This window comes from Leptinotarsa decemlineata, unplaced genomic scaffold (assembly GCF_025532065.1).
Source record: "Leptinotarsa decemlineata unplaced genomic scaffold, Ldec_3_MD MMD2_tig00002974_RagTag_RagTag, whole genome shotgun sequence".
Lineage (NCBI taxonomy): Eukaryota > Metazoa > Arthropoda > Insecta > Coleoptera > Chrysomelidae > Leptinotarsa > Leptinotarsa decemlineata.
The window spans coordinates 7,930,705-7,956,443 of NW_027412578.1; the positions used below are offsets into that span (position 1 = coordinate 7,930,705).

The 25,739-nt window shown below is 35.2% G+C and overlaps 1 protein-coding gene across 2 annotated transcripts in view; it reads right to left on the minus strand.

Moving 5' to 3' along the window:
* LOC111502416 (defective proboscis extension response 7) overlaps positions 1-16,444 on the minus strand; it is a 724,909-nt gene extending 708,465 nt beyond the window's left edge. For both annotated transcript variants that reach the window (XM_074177365.1, XM_074177364.1), the window contains exon 1: positions 16,174-16,444. The gene's annotated coding sequence lies outside the window, so the exon portion shown is untranslated. The remainder of the gene's footprint in view (positions 1-16,173) is intronic.
* Between the last annotated feature and the right edge of the window lie 9,295 nt (positions 16,445-25,739).

Here is a 25,739-nt window from a genome sequence, read left to right on the forward strand (position 1 = left end):
CTTGTCTTTTCTTTCGGGCTTTCTTCTGTTTCCATCTACATCTTGTCTCCCAACAAATAAATCAATGCATTTCACGAAATCGGGCACTGACGTTATCAGTTGTAGGTAGATCAAACTTTTAGAGACAAAAAATTCTGGTAACTACTGTTGAACTATATTCTGTGATTAGAGCGATTGGAATGGACGCAAAAGCTGTCAACCTAATTACCTGCAATGTTTCATAGTTCTTTGGCAAAACAGACCGAATGCAATGTTCTGGATAAACATTGGAAGAACTGTTTGTTGCTAGTCAATTGAAATATAAGAATGAAAAATATCACTTACTCACAATCTATTGGGAATACCAGTTGATGATATCAATTTCAGTTTCACCAATCACACTGAATCACAAATCGAAATGTGAAATATTCTATCACTTCTCAAGTGCGTCATCTGTTCATAGTTACCAAAATGGAAATATTTCTGATCATGTAGGTATCAATACTGTGCTAACTCTCTTCGGTGTCACTATTTTCGGATTAGAAAGCGGTCGATTTTTGGAATTCTGAGTTGATCTCCAATGACTCAGAGATTAACTCAAGATGTATAAAGAAGCTAGTCACTTGCACCAGCGAAACGTCAGGAAGAAATTCCAAAAATCGACATCCTTCAAATCTGCGAAATAGTGACAGTGAAAATATGTACCATTTATTAAATATTGAGAGGGTTTCTAATTTTCGATATGTCACAAACCACTGGATTCATTGGAAGATAATGGGAGTGAGATAGAGAGGGAGAAATTTCAAATATTTCCTTATATTCGACAAGGTGGGTCTATTCGAGCCTCCACCGCAACCCACAAGGGTTTATTGTGGCTCACAACTATTCACACTCGATCAAATGAACCCAGCTTCTCAACGAAACCGTATAGTTTGTATGGTGAGTGGTCTTTCAGATCAGATGGTAAGAGTACGGCTCTGCGGAACTCTCAAAACTTGATTTGGTTCTCAGCGGGGCAGGCACAAAGTATATGGTCTGCTGTTTCATCATTTTCCAAATAGAGGCGACACACACTATCTTCCGACAGTCCGCGTTTCTGCATATGATGATTCAAATTACAGTGACCTGTAAGAAGGCCTGTTAGATATCGTAGTTCATCCCTACTGTAGTCCAATAACTGTTTGGTATCAAGCTTCGAAGGGTGAATGAACGCCAATCCTGGAAGATTCTGTCAGAAGTTCATAATTCTTCTTGCCATACAGGTGTTATTGTTTGTATGGCAAAGCCTAAAGCGATGCCACTGACAGGTTCTGGTCTAATGAAGCTGCTTGCAGCACCCTTCTTTGTAAGGGAGTCAGTAGCTTTATTGCCTTTCAGGCCAGTATGGCCAGGAATCCAGACCACAGACAATATGTTAAGTCTTCCTATCGAGGAGAATCGTTTTTGGCAATCTGCTACCAATTTAGACGTTGCTCGGTAGAAGCCAAGAGCTTCCAACGCCGCTTGACTGTCCGAGAATATTTTTATTGACTTGTGTATGAGGTTGGATTCATCCAATCTCTCCGCACACAATTCAATAGCGTAAATTTCCGCTGGAAATACAGTCGAATGTGTTCCTAGGCAGGTAGGTATCTCTGTCCTGGGTCTGCGACTAAAAACACCTGCACCAGAATCGGAAGATGTTTTTGATCCATCTGTGAACCAACAACTATCTGCTCCTGATATTTCCTTCTCCCGGAGGATCCAATCCTCTCTAGTTGGGAATAGTACTTTATAAGGCAGTTCGTGGTTGACAGTTGGATGCATAAAACCAGAGGTCATTTCCAGAATGCTGTGACTTCCAGTGTCAACTAACAGTCTGTTGCACTCTACATTAAATTGATTTGTGCAATTAGCAATATGCACAAGTCTGTATGAAGTCTGTATCTAGCCTTCCTCTTTAGAAGAATGTGGAGAGGAGGTAGATCTAGAAGGATCTCCATGGCCGCTGCCGGTGTGATACTGACGGCACTACTCAAAGCCAGACAAGCCTGTCTCTGTGAGCCAGATATCTTCGCTTAGGCCGTTTCCTGTAAAGCCTTCGGCCACCAGGCAATTGCAACATGAGTGATAATTGGTCTGAAAATCATCACATAAATCCAATGGATTTGTTTGGGACCTGAACCCCAAGTTTTAGCACGAATCCTTCCACATGTCCATAGAGACAGTTTGGCTTTGTGTTAAAAATTTTCCAAATGAGTGTTTTTCGTCTCCAAGTGAAGGGGATTAACACAGTTTTGCTGGGGTTGACAGACATCTGCTCCTTCAGGCACCAACTGTGAACATTGTCCAACGTGCTTTGTAGGACCTTGCCAGGATGACAAGGTCATCTGCATAAGCTTGTAGATCAACTTTTCTTCTGTCGAGAGCATCGAGCAGACTATCTTTCAGGAACAACCACAAGGTGTAGTTATATAACCGTATCCCAAAGGGATGCCAGTCAGGCAAGCAAAAATCGACTTTTATATGTGATAGAATTTTCCAATACTTGATGATAATCTCATCATCGTTATTATACGCTTTCTTTCCTGATATACCATGAAGTTGATTTGATAAAAGATTTAACCTACTTCATCTAAGTGCATTTTACTTTGTCATCATTTTCTGTAAAGAGTGGTATCGCTCCTTTGTTGGTTTAATGAGCTTTGCCAACAAAAGATTCTTGAGCTATTTACGGCCAAAGCATAAATATTGTGAAGTTATATTTCCCGACCTGAATTAAAATCTTTTCATTGAATTTTCATCAATAGCTTACGCAACAAACAATTGCCTTCGAGACTATGCAATTCATGTAGCTTAATGACTTCGATTAAAATAGTTAGTAAGTAATCTGACTTCATAGAACTGAACTAATTGACTAACTGGTTTCTAATTGAATGGATCCGGCCGATACTTCATGAAAATCTATATTAAAACTAATTGATACACTTGTATGACTTTCACTATAGAGAATTTTACAAAAACCATGACACGTGTTTCACTATACAATAGCATTCTTAAGTTGAAAAAGTTGTCAATTAAAGTGTTGTAAATTCAAGAGTAGGCACCAGGCGAGAAAAGTGTACTCTTATAACACAATATTCCCAATAAACTGATGAATATGGATGGAAAAGAGTATGAACAAACAAAATAAGAAATTTATCTGGCTGTTTATTTTAGGCACTGCGATGGATCGTTATTGAGGGCCGTTATTCATTGAAAATCACAAATGACTTCTTCATGAGCTTCATGCTCACTTATGTCTAACACCGCACCAATTTCTGAATAATAGAAAACACATTCTGACAACCAAAATATTTGAAAAAAATTTTTGGTTTCTTCATCAGGAAATCAATTCTCAAATATCTGACACAAAATTCAACACCTTTCTCTCCTGAATTCAATGAATGAAAGGAAAAATGGGAAATTGAAATGATTGGTGTGGTAAATTATTTTGAAAAGTTACTTCAATGCAGTTTTCAGGAATAATTTTCGTTAGACCGATATAAAAGTTGAACCAAGAACCTCGAGTTAATCTTCTGATCTTCTCATTTCACCGACACCAAAGTGTTGTCTCAATTGTTATTTCAATGAGTTGTTATGAATTATCATTCCCTTTATAAGATAGGATCAATTCTTTTACGCATGCAATCTACTATAGATTGAAAATATATGTGTTCAGCAATAAACCGAATCATTCAGTATTCTCCTCAACCATTCCTCATTCTATTCCAAACTCCTGAAACTTTTCTTTATACTCGGTTTGCCTGCTTCCCGAAGGTACTCGAGTGAAAGGTGACTTTCCAAAAACTCAGTGTTTCGCCACACATCTCCCTTGACACACCGAATCAAACTTTCCGGACAGGCAAAGTTACAGTCACACAACAAGTAGAAAATTTTACAGGGTATTTCCGGTTTGGTCAGCTTGTATGACGTCGACGTGATGATTAGATCTGCAGTGGTGTTTATCAATTATCCACTTTACAGAAATAGAAAGTATATAAAATATGTTCATGAAATCTGAGTCAAATTTTGTCAATAGAGTTTAAAGCGTGTCAAAATGCATATAAAGAGTGTATATTCTTCTAAATTGTTGAAAAATCTAATGGGTGAACATCGACAGTTTGTCAAAAACTTTCATGAATTAGTGGTGGAAGTATTCTAAACTGCCAACAATGTTTTCTACAGAAAAGATTGTAATTGAACGAATTAATATTAATGTTTAACTAATATAAAATCATTCAAATGATTACATCCCTCAAATTGTTTTAGGTAAAAACTAATTATTGATTTTCAAACAGAAATATTTTCCAGAAGAGTTCTACCTTTCATTCCGTCAATTATCAATGCAGTCATAAAATAAAATAGAATTACTTCAATTATTTCAAGTTAATTTTCAAATCTATTCATTTTTATATATCATTTTGCCACCATTCTTCAACATTACATTCGAAATCTAAATGAATATATTTCATTTGATAAACAATCTATTGAAGTTCCAATATATCTGGAAACATATGTTACTGATTAACAGAACATTCTTGTTTGAATTGAAAGGGTTATATTCTTAGGAGTCATTGATTTTTGAGAAAGAAAGATTTTTGCTTTCTCCTACTCCAGTTGGGTTTGAAAAAATACAGGTTGCGCCATCTGAAATGATTTAGCGGAATTATTATTCGATCATAGCGCCATCTAATGTGAAATAGCGGAATTGAGTCACGTTAGGTTAGGTAATGTTAGGTTAGGCTGGGTTTGATTAGGTTAGGTTGCGTTAGATCAGGTATGGTTAGGTTAGGTCAGTTGAATTAGTTGGAGTAGTTGGAGTTGGAGGTTGGGGTGACTGGTTAGCTCATTTAAATTTCAACTTTGATTCCATGTAGGGTTTGCGTGCGAACCGAATAAAATAACCAAATCGTAGATTATTAAAATAGAAAATGGGGTAGAAAAAACATTATCAACTTCAAATGGAAAGAGATGTTTCAAAAATTCCAAAATTGTGATGGCTGTTGCTGATTTGGCAATTTTTCGCAGATGCATAATTAATTTCCATGTGAAAAAGAAACGAGTTTCTACGCTAAGGAAAATTCTTCTGGGATATCGACTATTAGGATAGCAGGGAGGTTCTGCGGAAAAAATTCATGAACTTGGATTTCGACGGAAAAAGATGAAAATTAACAGGAAAATATTGATGTAACGCCAGCCTATTCTACAACTTGATTATAATGCGGACCTATAGAAAAGAATGTTGACCTATTATTGATATGAATAAAACATTCACCCTACACACAAGTATCAAAAAAGTTGGAGTGACCATACCATGGAAGGTCTAAAATGACCTTCCAATAAAGGACAACGTCTGATCATAACACATGCGGGTGATGAAAATGGGTTTGTGCCGAATCCTTATATTAGATAGAAATTGAATTATGATGCAGGTAATTATCACGACGAGATGAATTCTGGACTGGTTTCGATTTCAAATTTGCTATTAAGAAGCGCTGTGGTGTTCAATTATACACCATATCATAATACACTAACCGACAAACTGCCAACGACATCGATCAAAAAAACCAATAGGCAATCATGGTTGCCAGAGGGAAATATTCCATTAAAAAAAATTCAAGCGGTATGAAGAAGATCAGCTCTTTCTAGCGGCAAATCACAACGTTGAACTATTTCCGGCATATCACCCGGATTTGAATTCAATTGAGTTGGTTTGAACTCAACTGAAAGATTACGTGGCAAATGAAAATGTCGTTTCCAATTTCAACGATGTCATGCAATATTGCGACGATTTTTTTGAATAGTTTTCTTCTGATCAATGGAAATCTTGTTGTGAACGAGCAAAGAAATTCAAGAACGATTTTATTCCAGATGAAACCATGACAGACATCATCGTAAATGATCTGATCGAATTACATGACGAGAATAGCTTCGGAACAGTAATATGAGGATGACGTTTGAGAGGATGAAGGGGGTAATCTATCGGAAATCAAAACACCTCCTGACAAGAACCATGTATCAACAGTAGGCAGAAATTCATATTATAATCTTTAGGCGAACAACTTTCGAAAATATTATATGAATTGTATCTATGTGTATAATCTCTAATGAAAATGTACGTATTTATTATTTGCAATTGTATATTACTCATTATCTTTCAATAATTTTCCACCTGCCCAAAAGGAAGAATTGGGACTCCTGTACCCTTTTGGTTTGTGTGCTTACTTTGCACTGATCGAATTTCGTTTTGGGTATGAAATAGCTTTCTGGGGACATTGTAATTTACAGTTACAGAATACGATGTTCGTGCTACAGAAGAGATCTTTGAGATACCTTACAAAGTCTAAGCCAAGAGATCACTGCAAGTCACAAAATATCAACAGTCACCTGTTTATATAGCATTTTCAATACCAATTGGATCAGCACAGAGAAGGAATTCCCGCCTCGACATAGGCGTCGGCATATTATTTTTCAGTGGTGGGTTCTCAGTGACATATTCTTACAATCATAGCAATTGATCACCCCATGAAAAAGTTATCTCAACTGAATTTTTCCACCATGGGTAATTATGAAAAACTTCAAAATTCAAGGTAGTTGATTTCCGAGTCGAAAACTCTAAAATACAATGAAAACATAAATAATCACATCAAATTCTCGTCGAACATATATTCACAAAATAATAGAGGCCAAAAAAATTGCTAAAAATCAAAATTTTTTTTCGCTATATTCGGATGAGGTGGAATCACCATTGGATTGAATAACGATCGGATTTATGAAAGTTTGCACATAATATTTGTTCTCTTCTTTCATAACGTGGGCAACACAGTTCTTCCACACATCACTATTACCTACTTCATTCACCACTCGCCTTATATTGTCAAGCACTACAGCATTCAAAGTCGGTGACTGATTACATTTCCGCAAGCTTTCTTTCATTGTGGCCCAAACCATTTCAATTGGATTGAACACACAATAGTATGGAGGCAAACGTAAGAGAATATGACCACGTGTTTCACACGTCGAATCAATAATATACTCTTTTCGAAATTACGTTGTTTTATGGTCGCCAGTAATACCTTTTTCGCTGGAACCTTTTCGGGTATTTCCATGTCATAATTTCGCATGAAATCAACAATATCTGCTTTTTTTGTGTTATTGTTTGGTATTGTAGTCAATAACTGAGAATGATACGAAGCGTTATCCATAACAATAACCGAGTTTGGAGGAATATTTGGGAGAAGCTGCTCACTGAACCAGGTTTCGAATAAAGCCGCAGTCATATCTTCGTGGTAATCAGCAGACGAGTCTTTTATATTTTCGGCCAACAGAAGCAAAGCGTTAGGTACGAAACCACTTTCATTCTCGGCATGCAAAATTATAACACATGTTCAAATACTTGGTTACGTCTACCCAGCCATATTTGACAACATCATGGGTATCAAACCAAGTTTCGTCGAGGAAGATTATATGTCTGCTGGATTCTCGGTAGCTTTTCATTCGCCTCACATATTCTTGTCGGAGTTGAACAATGCGTGTCGACTCCATTATGACCATCTAATTGTTAATTTTTTTATGTTCAAAACCACATGACAATAAGACACCTAGTAGAGTTTCTAAAGATTTGTAATTGTAATCGGGATAGTCGAGTAATTTATACCAAATCATTTCCAAGGTTGGTACTTCATTTTTTTGGTATATACCATAAATTGTTCGCCGAATCACATCTTTTGTAGCACCATCAACGTTTGCGAATTCTTTATTCCTTTGTTTTTGTTTCATTGCATGGTCAATTACATCCCCTACTTTAATGACTCGAAGAACTGTCGAACGAGATAGTTTCGTTAACTCGCATATTCTATTCACAATAGCATTCTGTGAAGTGTGACAGTTTTCCTTCTTCAATCATTCATTGATATTCAAAATCACTCGCTGAACTTGAACATGTAAGTCCTTTTTATCAAATTTCGGATTCCTGTCGATTGACACAGATTCCTCACACGTAATGTTATCATGTGTTTCAAAAGGTCTCCAGAAAGCCATATTGATGAAAGTACCCAAAAACAAAAACTAAGATTTTCACAAAAATCGGTTTGAACGATGAGATTGGAACCTTTGGTGTGAAAGTTGAAAACTTTTTCTAGAGATCAATTACCCTAACACCAAACTGATATTTTTGCACTCGACGCGCGTTTCGCTAACAAGGTTAGCATCTTCAGGAGAAGCAAATTGATACTGAATCTAAAGACAAGGGTTAGCTGTTTATATATCTGAAGTTTTTTGGTCCGATGTGGATTTTGTTTGTTAAATGATGATTATCCTAATTGATTTTTCGGTAATTAACTAGTGGAACCACTACCTGCAGATTAATTTGTCCGCTTTTCAATCTTTTGTTGACAAATTAATTTGCAGGTAGTGGTTCTACTAGGTAATTACCGAAACATCAATTAGGATAATCATCTTTTAACAAACAAAGTCCACATCGGACCAAAAAACTTTAGGTATATCTTTGTCTTTGGATTCAGTCTCAATTTGCTTTTCCTGAAGATGCTAACCTTGTTAGCGAAACGCGCGTCGAGTGCAAAAATATCAGTTTGGTGTTAGGGTAATTGATCTCTAGAAAAAGTTTTAAAAAATTGGTTTGCAAAACCACTCACTACCTCACCTAACCCCACGAACACACGGCACTGATGGAGAAATATTGTGAAACGGACAAAAAATTTGTATTCAGCCAGTCCAGCTAGCTGAGCCTTTACTCCTCAACTATATTTGATAGCACGTTTACTAACTATCTGGGCGACTAGGGGCCACAGGCAAGAAATGTTCATGACTGTACTTTTATTTTTATTGCCGTTCTAATTGGGAATGGATAGACTATACATAATGGAAACAGGATGCTTAATTCATAAAAATAAAACTAGCATGTACCTACACTTCCGGAACGAATTGTTACAACACCAGACAAAACCATATCCTTTACTTATCTACCTGAAAGAAATCAAGATGAAACAAGTTTACTTATCTGTTCAAAAATTCACCTTGACTCAGCATTCTCTGATTTATGAAAGTTTTAAAATATATAATCACCTTCCAACCATTATAAAAAATAGCATAGATATCAAAAAGTTTCGAAGTACAGCTAAAAATCTTTTAATCAAAAAAGCTTATTATTCGATCCATGAATTCTACCATGATAACCTATAAATTCTATTTGATTTTTCAATGTCTTCTTAATGTTTCATTTGTGAAATTGCTATGTTCATAATTTTTATATTCTATGTCATGTATTATATTTTGTATTTTTTATATTTTATGACATTCATTTAAATTTTTTACCAGATTTTGTCAATAAGATACTAATCTTCAGACAATAAAGCATATATTGATTGATTGATCAACATTTGCCGAATTCATTCAAAACAAAATTTTTTTCGTGATTGTACTTCCTGATAAGAGTTGGTAGTGAACAGTTACCATCTCTCTTCATCGTTCGCGCATCTCAGAGGCACAGCTAGATTTACCTAGCTATAAAACCAAAGATGAAGCAATCACAAATTACATGAAGAATGGATGGAAATCATTACTCCTGACAAGAAGTTCTATGATTGTTTTCCAATCAATTTTTCAGACTCGACATTTTCCCATAAGAAATGTAATGAATTTTCGAACTTCTTGTTTATGACGAACAGAAATAAGCTTCAATCTATTACATATATATATATCCGTTTTGAAATGCCTGTAGATCAAAATTTATCACAACCGCTACGTTACTTATGACACTTCACTCCATTCCAATCATTATAAACCTTCATATCCCGAAAAGCTCGTTTCATACAGTAATCGAAGTTGTCTGAGGGGTGATCAGGTAAAATGACAGATCATATTACAGAAACATGACTCAATTACAAGGTTTAATGAGATTTTGCAAATACTGTTTCAGTAATCAGTGCAAATGCTGAAATATTAGACATATATAGACTTTCCGCAAAGCTCAGGATTGGGTTAAATTCGGTGTTGAACATTCGGTTTCTCAGGACGTATCAATAACAAATAGGGTTGGGTAATTCTCTTTAGAGCTTCATTGGATTATTCAATTAGGATAACAGTGAGTCATAGTGAAGGATTGTCAATTGAATGTTAAATATTCAAATCTTTGTTTTTAACGATTGGTAATTCTATGTGTGACAAACCAAATTCTATGCGGCTTCGCCCGCAAAACCCCGAAACTTCAAATCTGACGAATTTTAATACAATTTTTAAACCCCTATTTGTCCCCTAGGGGTGGAAATTCCTGATTATCTTTCTTGATGCTTATTCACGCTATACAAAGAACCTACCTGCATATTTCAAGATTCTAGGTTCAGTAGCTTTGCCTGTATGAGCAACAGCTGTCCCTACTTTTGATATTATAAATGCGAATGACAGTTTGTTTGTTACGGTTTCACGCGAAAACCACTCAACCAATCATCATGAAATTTTGTACACATATTTTTGGAGGTATTAGAAGGATACTTTCCATTGAAAAAAATATTTCTCAAGTGTGATAAAAAAATTGTTTGTCAAAAAATCTCAAAATCTAGCTATTTTAACGTCATCTAGCATTCCAGCAATGAAGTTTCAACCCTTAGTACCGTAATACCGTCACACTGTATTATTGACAGTCACGACAATATTCAATCCAATCCAATCCAATTGACTATAGTTTCAGCTGTTTGGAATTTTTCTATATTTATTGTTATTTTCTTCAATCATTTTTATTTTTAGGATAAGTTAGGTTAGGTTAGGTTATCATTTTAAATTGTAAGAATTGAAAATTATTTATTTTTGTTACTGAGAAATATATTTTAACATTTGTTGTTGCAATTCAATGAAGCATATTTTAAATTTTCGAAACTTCATCGTATGTAATAATTTTTGAAAATTGATAATCCCAGCCAAGCATTACAATATAGTTCTCATATTGAATAATTTCTATTGTGTCAGCGTATAGAAATAAACACAAGTGAATTCACTCTCGGTCGGCGTCTTTGATGCTTCGAGCCGAGATTTTATTTTTTGCTGGCATCTATTGCGGCAGTTGTATCGCCAACAGCAGATGCAGGAATAACTTCAGTGAAGAATCCTGCACTGACATCTTACTGATATAATCCAACGCCCTTCGTGGTATTAGCCAGAGAAGAAGTTGTTTTCTGATAGGTGTCAGTCCATCAACATACAGTGTAGGGAGTTGAGACAAGCGTGAACGAAATTTTCCTTAAGACGATATGAACTTGTTTTCAATTGAAAGTATTCAAAATATGCTAGGTAGGGATGAAAGATATATATGAAAATTGAGTAGGATTTGTTCATGGTAATGTTATATTTTCATTTTTGAGTCATTTGGTCAGTGAAATTTTGAATAACTTAAACCACATATTCCGTTTTTATATGATCTGGAGCAAGATTGAATAATTTTGGTCCAATATAAATATGTAATTGATCTTTGTCCAATAGCTTTGTTAATTTTCGTTATATCTAGTTGGGTTTCATATCCATGTTGACGATTTTTGAATTCATTTCTGTTGAGAAATATAAATATTATTAACTGTTTAAAATTAAAATATCTCAAACTTATCAGATCACAATTTTGGAATATTTGTGCCGATGGAAAACGTGAATTTGAATTATATTTAATTCTGAGAAATGGTTTCTGTAGTATCATAAGCGATTGTACAGTTGTACTATAGACCCCAACCTAGGTTTCCATACATTAAGAGTGACTGAACTAACGAAAAGTATATACTGCGTAAATCAGTATATTTTTCAGTGTTTGCTGAACTAGATTTTTTCAGCGTTGTGTTTTTATTTCTGCTAGTTAAATGAATATTGATGTTTTGTGCATTGGGAAAATCATGACTGTTACTATAAAATGAAATGTAAGATGTTTTATCGATATTTACTGTCAGTAAACCATTATCAAGTCAATTTACTATAATGTCAATATCGTTTCTTGTATGAGATATATTGGCCCTAAAACAGTCCCCTGGTGAACTCCGTATTTAATTTCTAATGGGTTGCTCAGTACAACGTCTATTTTAACCATTTGTTTTCTTTCATTGAGGTAGTTTCTGATCAGATCATTTGCCAGACCTCTGATACCAAGATTATTTAATTTCGAAAGTAATATTTTATGACTGATGGTATCGAAGGCCTTGGCCAAATCGATAAATTCTCCCAGATATGATCGATTTTTATCTAAGTGTTCATATATTTGTGTGACTAAGTTAACTATGGCATCAGAGGTTGATCTTCCATTTTGAACGTCGAATTGGAAATTTGAAATGATATGATGTCTCTCTGTGAAAGTCATTTAACGTTTTTTGAAAGTATATTTGCAAGATAAATACTACTATAGCATCAAAGAATTCCTTGATGTGAAATGAATATAAATTGTATGTATGTATGAATATAAATTGAATAGATTAATAGTGATATTGCAATATTGTTGATGTGCTTACTATCACATGATGAATGTGATTCGAAAGGTTTGAATAAAGATTATTATTATTATTATTAATAACAGTTTTTAAAAAGAGTTTCTGAGTAGAAAATCCATCAAAATATATGGAAAAATTAATTTGGGTGATATGTGAAATATGAATGAATTGCACGAAGAACGATTGAAAAATGTCTAACTTGAGGGAATTAGAGAAGAAAAGTGGTGGAAAGAAGTGCATATACGGTAGAACTATAAATAGAAGGCACTGGTAAGAAATTAATAATATGTATATCTTCTTAAGATGATTAATGATACAACTTCAATCGACTTGAACAAGGGTAAATTATATTCGTTTCACAACGGAGTTTCACATATAAAACTGGAAAACAATTTTGGTATTGTATGGTACCCTAAGAAGTCTGAGAATACATATACAGTGTCACCATTAAAGTGCGCACCATATGGGAAACTTTTTTTTCGAAAAGTTTCAATGAAGTTTACCTTCGGCACTTGTTTGTGCTTCAAATTTAACTTGAAATGATGCAGCCAACTGCGATCCACTGACGTTTAGTGTTTGTCAAATTCAACTTTTTTTTTGAAAAAATTGAAAAAGTGCATTTCTAGATCGAATTTAACAAAAAAGTACTTGAAAAAATTGTGTCTACGGCAATTTTATATCCATATGCCAAATTTCATGCGACTAGAATAAAGTTAACGTTTTGCTTATTTTTGACAGATATCCCCTTTATTTTGAGTTCGGTTAATTGTCATCAATTCATGTATACATAACAAACTCATCATGTAGTTTAACTTTTCTGATAAATTTTTACTTATACGGATATTTTTAGAGAGAAATTAAAAATGTGCTATAACATGACTGGTGCAAAGTTTCAATCACTTGGCTATTTTCTCGAACAAACGTCAGTACCTTCAATTTTGAAAAAGCAGACACAACTCAAAAACAGTAATGAGTATTAATGAAATTACTAGAGTTGAAATATCATTGAAATTTAAATATTCAGTATTTACAGATTATTTATAAACACTAACTAGGGCGGTAAGGATGCTTAATCACGTTGAATAACATTTTTAAGTAGGTCTTGACAAACAAAATGCATGCTATGGTAGTGTCAAGTTGTTGATTTACTTGTCAAATTTTCAACAGTTGTTGTTGCAATGATGTTGTCTCTTCAGGAAAGAAATAGTTTTAATATGTGGTGAGAATACAACATACCGGCAAGTAGCTAACATTTTTAATGAACGGCATCCAGGAAAAAAATGTTCAACATACTACTGTGTCAAGGATAATGTCGAAATTCAGAGAAACAGGATCTGTAGCAAATCAATTCAAGAAAAAGCACACTCCAAGTAAATATGATGAGGAGGCCTAACTTAACCTTTGTTTAAAAGTTATTGAACACGGGCAAACGAGCATAACCGATATTATAAAAAATACTGATTACAAGAAAGTGTTAGAAAAATTTTATTAAAGAATAAATTTCGGCCTTATAAGCCAAAATTTATGAACACATTGAAAGAACGAGATGTTGATGTCCGTTTGGGGTTTTCATTCTGGTTTCAAGGAGAGAGAGAAGAAAATGTAAAGTTTCCGAATAAAATTTTATAGACAGATGAGGCAACGTTCTCTCCAAATGGAACGGTAAGTTCTCAAAATTGCCGATGGTGGGCCCAAGTAAATCCCAATTTCACAGTTGAATGTGGTGAACAGTATTCCTTTAAAATCAATGTATGGTGTGGAATACTTAACGACAGAATAATTGGGCCATTTTTCTTCAGGAAAAATGTATCATCCGTCGGTTATCCCAACCTTTTGAATAATGCGGTTAGTGAAGTATGGTATCAGCTTGATAGCGCATCAATACATCACACGGTTGCTGTAAAACAGTCCCTCCAACAAATGTTCAGAGACAAAGTTATTGGACGTAACTGGGAATATTATTAGCCACCTAGATCACCCGACTTGACGCCTTCAGACTTTTTCTTGTGAGGTTACCTGAAACAAAAAGTGTACCGGAGTAGACCATTTACTGACATACAACATCTGGAAAATACCATTCGCGAGTGCTGTGCAAATATAAATCCCCGATTTATTAAAAATGCAGTTACAGATGTCAGTAGAAGAACCATAATTTGTATTGAACGTTGAGGACGACATACTGAAATGTAGGCTATAAGTGTTTGACAACCTCATTTAGATCAATAAGTAATTTTTTGTACCCATTTGTATTTTCTATAATATTATTGTTGTTCAAAATTTATAATAATAATAATAGTTCTAATGAAATTATTTGCATTTTTTTAGTTGCTTCTGCTTTTTTGAAATCAAAGGTTTGTTTAAGAAAATAGCCAAGTGATTGAAACTTTGCTCCAGTCCTGTTTCTCTGAATTTCGACATTATCCTTGACACAGTAGTATGTTGAACATTTCTTCCTGGCCGTTCATTGCCGTTCATTAAAAATGTTAGCTACTTGCCGGTATTGTGTATTCTCACCACATATTGAAACTATTTCTATTCTTTCCTGAAGAGACAACATTATTGCAACAATAACTGTGTGTTAAAAATTTGACAAGTAAATCAACAACTTGACACTACCATAGCATGCATTTTGTTCGTCAAGACCTACTTAAAAATTTTATTCAACGTGATTAAGCATCCTTACCGCCCTAGTTAGTGTTCATAAATGCTCTGTAAATACTGAATATTGAAATTTTAATGTAATTTCGACTCTAGTAATTTTATTAATACTTATTGCAGTTTTTGAGTTGTGTCTGCTTTTTCAAAATTGAAGGTAATGACGTTTATTTAAGAAAATAGCCAAGTGATTGAAACTTTGGACCAGTCATGTTAAAATTTTTATAGCACATTTTTAATTTCTCTCTAAAAATTTCCGTGTAAGTAAAAATGTATCAGAAATGTTAAACTCCATGATGAATTTGTTATGTATACATGAATTGATGACAATTAACCGAACTTGTTTTTTAAAATGAAGGGGATATCTGTCAAAAATAAGCAAAACGTTAACTTTATCTTAGTTGCATAAAATTTGGCATATGGCTATGAAATTGCCATAGACACAACTTTTTCAAGTAACTTTTTGTTAAATTCAATCTAGAAATGCACTTTTTCAATTTTTTTCAAAAAAAAAAAGTTGAATTTGACAAACACTGAACGTCAGTGGGTCGGAGTTGGCCGCATCATCTTGAGTTGAATTTAAAGCACAAACAAGTGCCGAAGTTAAACTTTTGGAAAAAAGTTTCCTATATGGTGCGCACTTTAATGGTGACACTGTATAACATTTTTGAATTCCTTTCAAAATTTAACTGTGACAACATATCCTAATGTCACGTTTCCAATGAGTTCAGTATTATGTTACTAATAATTCTACAATAGAAGTTTCCTCATCACAAAAGATGGATTGAATTACATTCTTATGCCTTTCATTACCCACTGCCCGATAATTTTCACTGCAAAACTGAAACTCAGGTACTCATTTCGTATTCAAAAATATGCAATGCCTCAAAGAAATATGAAACGAATTCTCACTTCCTGTCTACTCTAGGTCGCATCTAGAATAATTCTGTATTCAAACAGGTTCCCGGTTTCATAAAGACGACCCACTTTCGCATTCATATTTTCCTAAAGCTAGACGAGTCAAAGAGAAAAAACCTGTCATTACATCAGCAGCGATCTAGGAAGAAATCTCCGGGAAGTAGTCGACACACATCCACAAAAAACCACACATAGTTATCCAAACATCACCCACAAACACTTGAACAACAACAATCAGTAAGTTAATCCTGCAAGAGAGGGTCAAAGGGTCCAGCGAGGGTCATCATTCACTCAAAGAACGACACATTAAAAGGTTTTCAATGCACATGAAGTCCTGGAAAGTCACGCCGCGTGAAGTCGGCAGTTTCCGCAGTTTTCCAAGCTCGGGAAGTTGAGGTTACGAAAGCACGGAGGATACTGTAAATGGTAACGGCTGCGCCCGGGAGGAGCTCCCCTCCACCAGGAGGGCGGCGGCGCAGAGCTTCGAAGGACTCCAGGACTACTTCCCACAGGATGCAATGGGGATACAGAGTCGTTTGATGCAATGTTATGGCTTTACGGACCGATAAGTTACTGCATTTATGTTGGGAAAATTGTTCTTTATTCTTGACTTTCTTGATTCCGATTGGAGTTGCTTTGTGAGGATGCGGAAGTTCTTTCTCAACGGTATCTCGATTGTATGTCAGTTCAAAAGGGAAATGTATGCTTGTTCATAAAAAATTAGGCATTTTCGAATTGACCGATACTTGTTGATAATGTTCATGATGATGAATAGAAGTAATATTTCGGGAGATTTTCTCTAAACACTGGACAGCAGATCTCAAGAAATGCATGATGGAATTGACTGAAGATAATTTACGATAACGCAAAGAAATAACACTTCGTAGGACTTCCACCAAACAGTGAATCACAGCAAGTGTTCCAAAACCCAGTTGTTCTTTCAGCGTGTTCAATACCGAACTGAATTCTTAATACTGATTTTCCACATATCAGTAAAGTAAATTACAGTGGCTCTCTAACCATACTCTGTTTTCTAATGGTAAAGGGCGACGATTGCTCATTATACATGCAAAGCACTAGCAGAATGATCGATCAGAATGTTTTTATTTCATTATAATTTGCCACAGCTGGCACAGTCCGGTTTATAATACTTTATCAGGTTCACCAAAGTTTTGTATCTCATGAGGGTTGCAAACAACAGATTTTATGAGCTTCTGGGTCATTTCATCACCTGAAAATGATAATATTGATAACAAATATCATTGTGATATCCATTTAATATCAAATATTTACATAAATCGTGGTATATTATCATCAGATGGATCTTTATCAAATGTTATTATTGAAGGTTCTACAATTTCCTCAACTGAATGTTGTCCTCTTCTTTCGTAACATGTTCAATACATTACTGGCGGTTTCCGGAATCGACTTTTTTAAGAACTTCCTAGAGAGTATTTCTACATCTTTCATTTCAAATGTCGTATTTCTTCTCACAACGAAACCCTTCACTTGAGCCGAAAGGAGTTCAGTGGGCTTAAGTTCGCAATGATGAGGGGATAGACGCAGAGTAATGGAAATATTTCGTTTCTGTGCCATCTTGTCGACTACAAGTTAGGACCATCGACAGTGTTAGGAATCAAATGTTGAAAAATGAGACCTCCTTAGTCCTGAGTTCGAACAATTTTCGACTTCTGAGGGTTGTCGTTCGTAGAGATGCGATGGCTGGTTAACGAAAATCATATTTCAAACATATTTCTAAAGATATTTTGTGAAACGAAAAACATCAATGGTAATAGTTTTTCTCCATGCATTAGTTCGTATTCTTTCAAGTTTTCTGAAATGGTAATTTGCAAATGTTAGTCCTCATTCCACTTCATGGATTCTTCAAACACATCACCGTTCTTATCTTCGTCAGAGTTCCTCGACTCAAACATCAACAAACCGTCCTCACCAAAAACCTTCAACATTTCCAATGTGGGTAACAATCAGTCACCTTTTTTCCAGAAGGCGACTTTATTCAGGTTCATCAGCCTTCTAGAAATTCTTGACGTGAGGTCGATGTTTCTTTTTTGAAATATAATGTATATACTGTTTTTCTAATAGCAAGCGCGAAAGCAGTTTTGGGGTGTTTGATGACACACAAAAATAACAACAATGAAAAGTCTTTGAAGACTTGTGATATCAATAAATACAACAACATGGGATATTGAGAATAAATACTACATTTTTCATTTTTTATTTGACTCAATTATGTACGCCTATGGAACCGGTATTTGAAAATAATTCATTACTCCACTTCTTAGGGAAATAGTTTTTACCCGATGGTCAAATTCTTCAGGAAGTAATTTTGGATATCTCAAAAGTTTTGTCTGTTTTTATGAGTCCACTAAACCTAGGTCTGAAGAGTTTGGTGGCTGTGGCAGAACAATACGGACAGACAGAACAAATAATATAATTCAAGCAGAATTTGTTGAAAATTATAAAAATAAAGACAAAACTCAAGTGTCTGGAAAATTAAAAGTATGTTAATTGAATTGGGTGATTGTCCTAAAATTTTCATCAGTCAAATGGAGGCAACTTTCTACGAAAAAAGGAAAGACCAATTGATGATTCGCGAAACTTTTTTGGCAGAGGAGCGTGTGTTCGATCATGACTATGATGACCACATTTATATGTTTAGAAATAGATAGACTCTCGAAGTTAGAAAGTTCACTCAATTCCTTGATGGAAATATCTCTATTTCTAAATCGTTTCATTCGATGAAATCAGTAAGTGGTAAAATTGGTACGAAAACAATTAAGTTGTTATAGGAGTGTAGGCTTCAACGGCTGGCGTCAATGTTTTGATTGGTTTTCGGGTTTTCCCGTAGTCTTCTTTGGTTACGGCTTCCAAACGTTTCGAATGTAACTACGGAAGTCATCTTCAATGGAGCGAAATACTCTTCTTGATGTGTCAATTGACGTGTTGCAAAGAAGACCACAGCAAAACCCAGAAACCAACCAAAACAATTAAGTTTTTATCACAACTTAAGTACAATAATTCAACATGATGCATGGGCGATCTGGGTGGCCATAATAAACGGTTAATGTCATGCTGATCCATGAAGTCTAGAGTTAGTGTAACCTCATGCGGTCTAGCGTTGTGTTGTTGAAATTTAGGGTTCTCGATGGTTTCAAGATATGGACATACATGAAGTTCCACTAGTTCGTGAATGTAACGAATGTAATGAAGACTAAAGTTGTTCTGCTACCATATGAAATGGCACCCGATATCATTTAACCAACAGTATGGTGAACATGCCTCTCCACATCAAACTGGGGATTTCATCTTTCACCACGACGCCTTCTTACTCTTGTTTGTCCACCACTTCCCAAACCACTGATTCGCAATCGCCGTAGTAGAAATGAACCGATCCCTGAGAGCCTGAAGTCTTAACCGACGATCATCACGCGGTGTTGTTTCCCTGGGACGACCGGTGCCCCTAACTGTGTATTCTTGGCCTTCTTGAGTCTATCATACCTGATAACATCTCAGAGTAGTACGCAAAGATCGACTGGTTCTTCTTGAATTTCCTCTAACTGAAAAACCTGCCTCAGGTGAGCCAACAATTCGCCCTCTTTCAAAATCACTAAACTGAGAAATGCGACGAAGTCTTCGCACTTGAGGCATAGTGTTAACAATACGAAACACTTCACAACAAACTCTTTAACAGTTAAAACACAAATAAGAATGAAAATTGGAGTATTTGTAAATGCTCTCACAAAAAAAAACAGTTAAAAATCTGGTCAGAATAGCTTTCGATACGGCTGAAATTGTACTGGCTTTTTACTGGCCTCAACATGAATACACATGGAGAATATTATTGAAATATTTTCATTATAAAGGAGTGTTTACCTCCTTTCTTTGTCACTTAGTGTATATGGTTGTGGTACCCCTCTATTCCCATCCATGAGTGAGCTTTCCGTTTCTACCAGTGAAGCGTGTTTTGAAGACATAAGTACTGGAATTTTCACCTTCCAGAAATTTCTAGAACGGTCCAGAACATTGGAGAGTACTGGGTAGCATTCCAAAACATTTCATATCATTTTGGAACATTCTGAAATGTTCAGAAATAGTCTGGAACATCCCGTAATCTCCTGGAATATCTCAGATTATTGTGGTGAAGAAATAGAGTGGAATATATGGTGTGCGAGCGCCATATATTCTCTGTCTAAGAAGAAGTTTCACATTTTTTTCTGAAGGGCTTGCTTTTGAAGGTTTGACGGCTGAAAGTTTCGCCATTTAGAAATGTCCAGAAAATTCGAAAGTATTTGAGAGCATTCCACGTCAGTCCTGTGCATTGTCTACGTGTAAATAACCTACCGATTTCCTAGTCACAGATTATACGAAGGAATCAATATTTCATCGGGGATTATAGAAACTGCTATATCTCCTACTTTCATCATTTGAGAAAGACGTATTCAATTCGGAATGATTTTGCATTGTACCAAGTTTTCACCTAGAAATTCCAAACTTCGATGATAATATTGAAAGATACATCTTCATTCAGTTAATGCCCAATTTACAATTCAAATTCCATGGTAGAAAGTCATTTCGTATTCATTAACTCATTTTGAATCGAATCCTAACTCTTAACGTCCACGTGAGTGGACATTGAGGGTGTTCCCCTCCGGGCGACGGAAATTTGAATACAAAATTCAAATTTCTTCCAATACAAACAGACCTATAAACCACACATTAATTATACTTGTATATTTCGCCGTTATAGTAGGTGAAATAGAAATGGAACAAATGAAATGATACTCCTCTTCTGATGCACGATTCGTTAGTCAAGTTGACGTCATCGAAATATGATCTAAAATTGAATTGTCACTGATCAGCAGTTTTTGAGAACATATTACAAAATAGTATTGAGTTGGTCGAGGTTACATTCGAATAGGTTGGAAATTTTTGAAGTAAGTTTGAGTCTTCAAACTCATGTTTTATTTGAATTATCCCAAAAATTCGATGAAAGTGAAACAAAATCGTTAAAAAGTATATCATTATTACAGAAAATGACAAAAGAAAATTATATTCTCACCGACACAAACAAAATTTAGGCACGATTTTGAATCCCAATGAATGTGGTATGAAGAACTTTACACAACTTACAAGATGTATCAAAAATAATGACATCGACTTCGAGGGTTGCTTTTGGAAAAACACAATAGCCAAAGTTATTTGGTATCAACAAAAAAATTTGGGAATATTCATCACATCACAATCAATTTTATTATGATCAAATTTTCGACAAAACATTTTTTTGTTATTGTTCATGGTCATATGGGGTTAGAGAAAGGTTTTTCGCCAACCAGCTATCCGAACAAACAAGAACCATCAAAAATCTTATTCTGGTATGGATAATCATATCACCAATAAAAAGCGACATTGAACACACGGTTTATCAAAACACTTCATCTCAGCTTTACTCAGGTCGAGTGGGCTGAAGTCGATAATTTAGGGGTTTATCATGGCCTGCCAGAATGGTGTCTTCAACACTTTAGTCCACCGCAGTCGCATGATGGGTGAAGAGGTTTCTGATACAAGGTGCAGGACCTGCTGCAAGGAGACTCCAATGTACATGTCAGCATGTCCAGCATATGCGGTATCGGCTTAAATTCATTGTCATAACTCGGTCCTGAGAATTCTTTATTTACACCTATGGCACTCTCAAGGTGTTGACGAGTCACCGATGTTGCCCTACGCTCCGGAGGATATTGAATCCGTTGTGAGAAATAAAAAGTGCCTAATATATTGGAACTATCCATTCCCTACCCTCTGCTTCATACAAGCTGATAAGCAAGATGATATTCTTCGTGAAGTTTTCTGCCCCTGGTGAAACGAATATCGTTCAAAAAAACCGATGAAATTTGGAAAACTTCTCATCGAACTTGGCAGGCTCTATCCAGACTACTCTTTCCAAATGGTTGTTTTGATTGGCGTTCTTGGTGGAAAGATGCACTTTTTACTCTCGGATCTCAGGATTATTTCTACTTGCCGCACTAAGGCAGAAATCTTAGCCGTACAAATACAGAAAGCTATCATTTGCCCGGTCGGTAGCCGGGCCACAGCATACCTAACAATCAGCACGGACACTCCCTTGGGCGGGAAAAGAACGCGCATATACTTCGCGTCGCTATGTCGGCCATGTTGAAAAGCAGTGGACCTGTCAAGTTTAATTTTGGTATTAAATTGTTAACATGAAATTAAAAAAAATACATTATACCTAAAGAATCTATGCTAGTTAATATAACTTTCAAAAATTTATTATTTTATTTGAATTAAACTGTGTTCAACTTCTACTTCACCAAATCATTGAAAATAGGAAACAAAAACCTTCTTTATCAGATGAAGCTCTCTGAACAGCTGTCATTCACAAAAATAAATTTGTCTGGGTAACTATATTACATACAGATTTCCAAGGTTGAATGAATATAGATATTTAAGAATTACACTAAACTTTTCTGTACAGTACATACATGATGTGTAATCTCATAAATGTTATCTGACCAATTCAGGTACATATGTAAATTATAAATAATATAAAAACTGTTCAAAGTAAAAGTTATTTCTATGTGATACAAAGCCTTTAGGAGTAGTTGTTTCAGAAGAAACCCCCCTTCCTTTTCGTGAACAAATTACTTATCTGTGAAAGATACTATAGATACACATACATGCATGCAAGCATGTATGTATGTTTATGTGTAGGTACCACTAATACATTTTTTACAATCAACTGCATTTTTATTTGATTTGAGTTTTTCAGTTACTAACGTTTGTGAGTCGCTTTTTGAGCATGGTTTCTTTTAATCTGATTGATCAATTTTTCTATTCAAGAGAGTTAAACTGAATTTGATCATATTTGGAATTTAGACGACTCTAAATACAAGTTCAAGAACAAATTAAACAATATTTGGTAGAGAAAACATTTCATTGCGTTTCTGAATTTTATAATTAACTTTTTTTTTAATTTCTACCCTGTTCCACACTGTGAAGTATTATGGAACAAAGCTGTTATTATTGATAGAAGTGATGCAGAATTTTGTGACAATTGGATGGTGATATTCAACAAATGAGATATGCTGACAAAAATAGGATAATCACTAGTTGAGGATCATACCAAACTATATTCGCCCCTTAATTGAACCTTTTAATTAGAGCTCAATTTCCCATACACTATACTTGTACTCGATGCACGTTTCAGTAACCAAATTAGCATCTTATCAATTGATGTTTAAGCGCTGGTCGTTTATCTCGCCACTATGCAATTAATGATCTAATCAAAAGGGCTTTAACTTCAGCAAAAATTCCTGCGATTTTAGAACCCATAGGCACAAGTCGAGACGACGGAAAACGGCCGGATGGTATGACACTTGTTCCATGGAAAAATGGTAAATCTATTGTTTGGGACTTTACTTGTGTAGATACATTAGCAACTTGCCATCTTCCTGCTACTTCTGCGAAAGCCGGTGCTGCTGCTTCTTTAGGAGAAAGTTCCAAACTACGGAAATATCAGAATTTGGGAAATAATTATATCTTTCGCCCAATAGCTATTGAAACGTTTGGTGTTTTTGGCCCTGAAGCCTTATCTTTCATCAATGAAATTGGAAAAAAGGTAACCGATGAAACCCACGAATCAAGAGCCACATCTTTTCTCATTCAGAAAATTAGTATTGCCATCCAAAGAGGAAATGCAGCTTCGTTTTTCGGTACTCTCCCTGATTCCAAAAAACTTGATGAAATTTACTTGATTCCTGAAAACCAATTTTATATAGAAAAGAGAGGTAATAAGAAACCACTTAATGAAATTAAAATAAAAGCAAATGAAAAAAATACTTTATCTCAGCAAAATTCTCAAATGGGTTTCAAAGATATTTCGGATTGTTCAGTGATAAATTCTTCAGTCAAAACCTTTGGGTTAAATGGTTTAAAAAATATTGGTAACACCTGTTTCATGAACAGCGTAATTCAATGTTTATCAAATACGAGATGGTTATTGGAATATTTGAAAAAGGATGAATTCATGAAAGATATCAATACTAGTATTTCTAGTATGAAGGGTGCTTTAATAAAATCGTTTGCAGAAGTCATCAAGGAGTTGTGGTCAGAAGATTCTTTTGATAAAGTAGTAAATACAGCCTCCTTAAAAAATCAGATTCAAAGTTTTGCTCCTCGATTCATGGGTAATTCCCATCAAGACACCCAGGAGTTTCTCCGTTATCTTTTAGAAGGATTACATGAAGAGGTTAATATAATTAATGAGAAACCTAAACCAATCTTAACGGAGATTGACGAAAAATTGAGCGACAGCGGAAATGCACAAGAGTCATGGCTCACATATTTGAGGATGCATAACTCTAAGATTGTAGATAATTTCGTTGGCCAATTGAAATCCACGATGAAATGCACACACTGTGGATACTCTTCAGTAACATTTGATCCTTTCCGGGATTTGTCTCTCTCCATACCACAAAGAACCGACCAATTGAGTTTGTGGCAATGCTTAGATTATTTTACAAGAGAAGAAACTTTGGATGGAATTGAAAAACCGACGTGTTCGGAATGCAAGGAAAGGAGAAAATGCATAAAGTCCCTATCAATCCACAAGTTTCCCTATATTTTAGTAATACATTTAAAAAGATTCTCTACAACTGAAAATAGAGGCAAATTGAATGATGTCATCGAATTTCCTCTAGAAGGATTGGATATGGACAATTTTGCAGGAGAAAATGTGGCTACTTGTTATAATCTATATGTACTTTTAAATCACAGTGGGACTACTAACAGAGGACATTATACAGCATACTGCAGACACCCGTATACTAGCGCGTGGCACAAATACAACGATTCACACGTGTCACCAATTTCACCAAAGTCGCTTGTATGTGGAGAAGCATACGTCCTCTTTTATGTAAAGGATGGAACAAAATCGCGCCTTCAAGATAACCGAGGGAAAGTTTAACTTTTAGTTTCTTCAATTTTGTAATTTTTTTCAACATCTCATTTTTGTAAATAAAACTCATTTACTTACATCAATTTCACTTCTAAAGATGCTAACTTGGATAGTGAAAACGTGCAACAAGTACAAACATGTTTGGAGTTTAAGAAATTGGGCTCCATTCGAATATTTCTTCTTTAACATCAAAGGTTCCAGTCACATCTACGGCTCTTAATCTATGAACAGAGGAAAATTTTTGCGTGGATTGCAACAAACCAAACGAGATAATGTTTTCCGTAAAGTGATCCTCACATTTTGTGCCAGTCAAATCTAATTCTGAAAACCCTTAGCTATCACTTCTTATATTATTTGAAAGAATTACAAATAGTATCGTATCAATATATTATTCGTTATGGTGAATAAAATAGCAACAATCAAATGACGAACCTTATTTTATTAGATGAAGTCATTTGAAAACAAGTTCAATTTCATGAATTATGACAAGATAAAATTTCCAGTACGCCTCTGTTATAGGCACCATGTCGCAAGTCTGGTCCTGAGTAATCCGCTTTTCAAGATGGCATCTTCATACTTTTTGAGATCAAAGGCGGCATCGTGGAGTGTCCTTGCTGATTGTTAGGTATGCTGTGGCCGGGCGGTTCGACGTGGGTGCTTTGTTCATTCAGTCAATCGGCCGATGTGTGAGTCTATGGTTC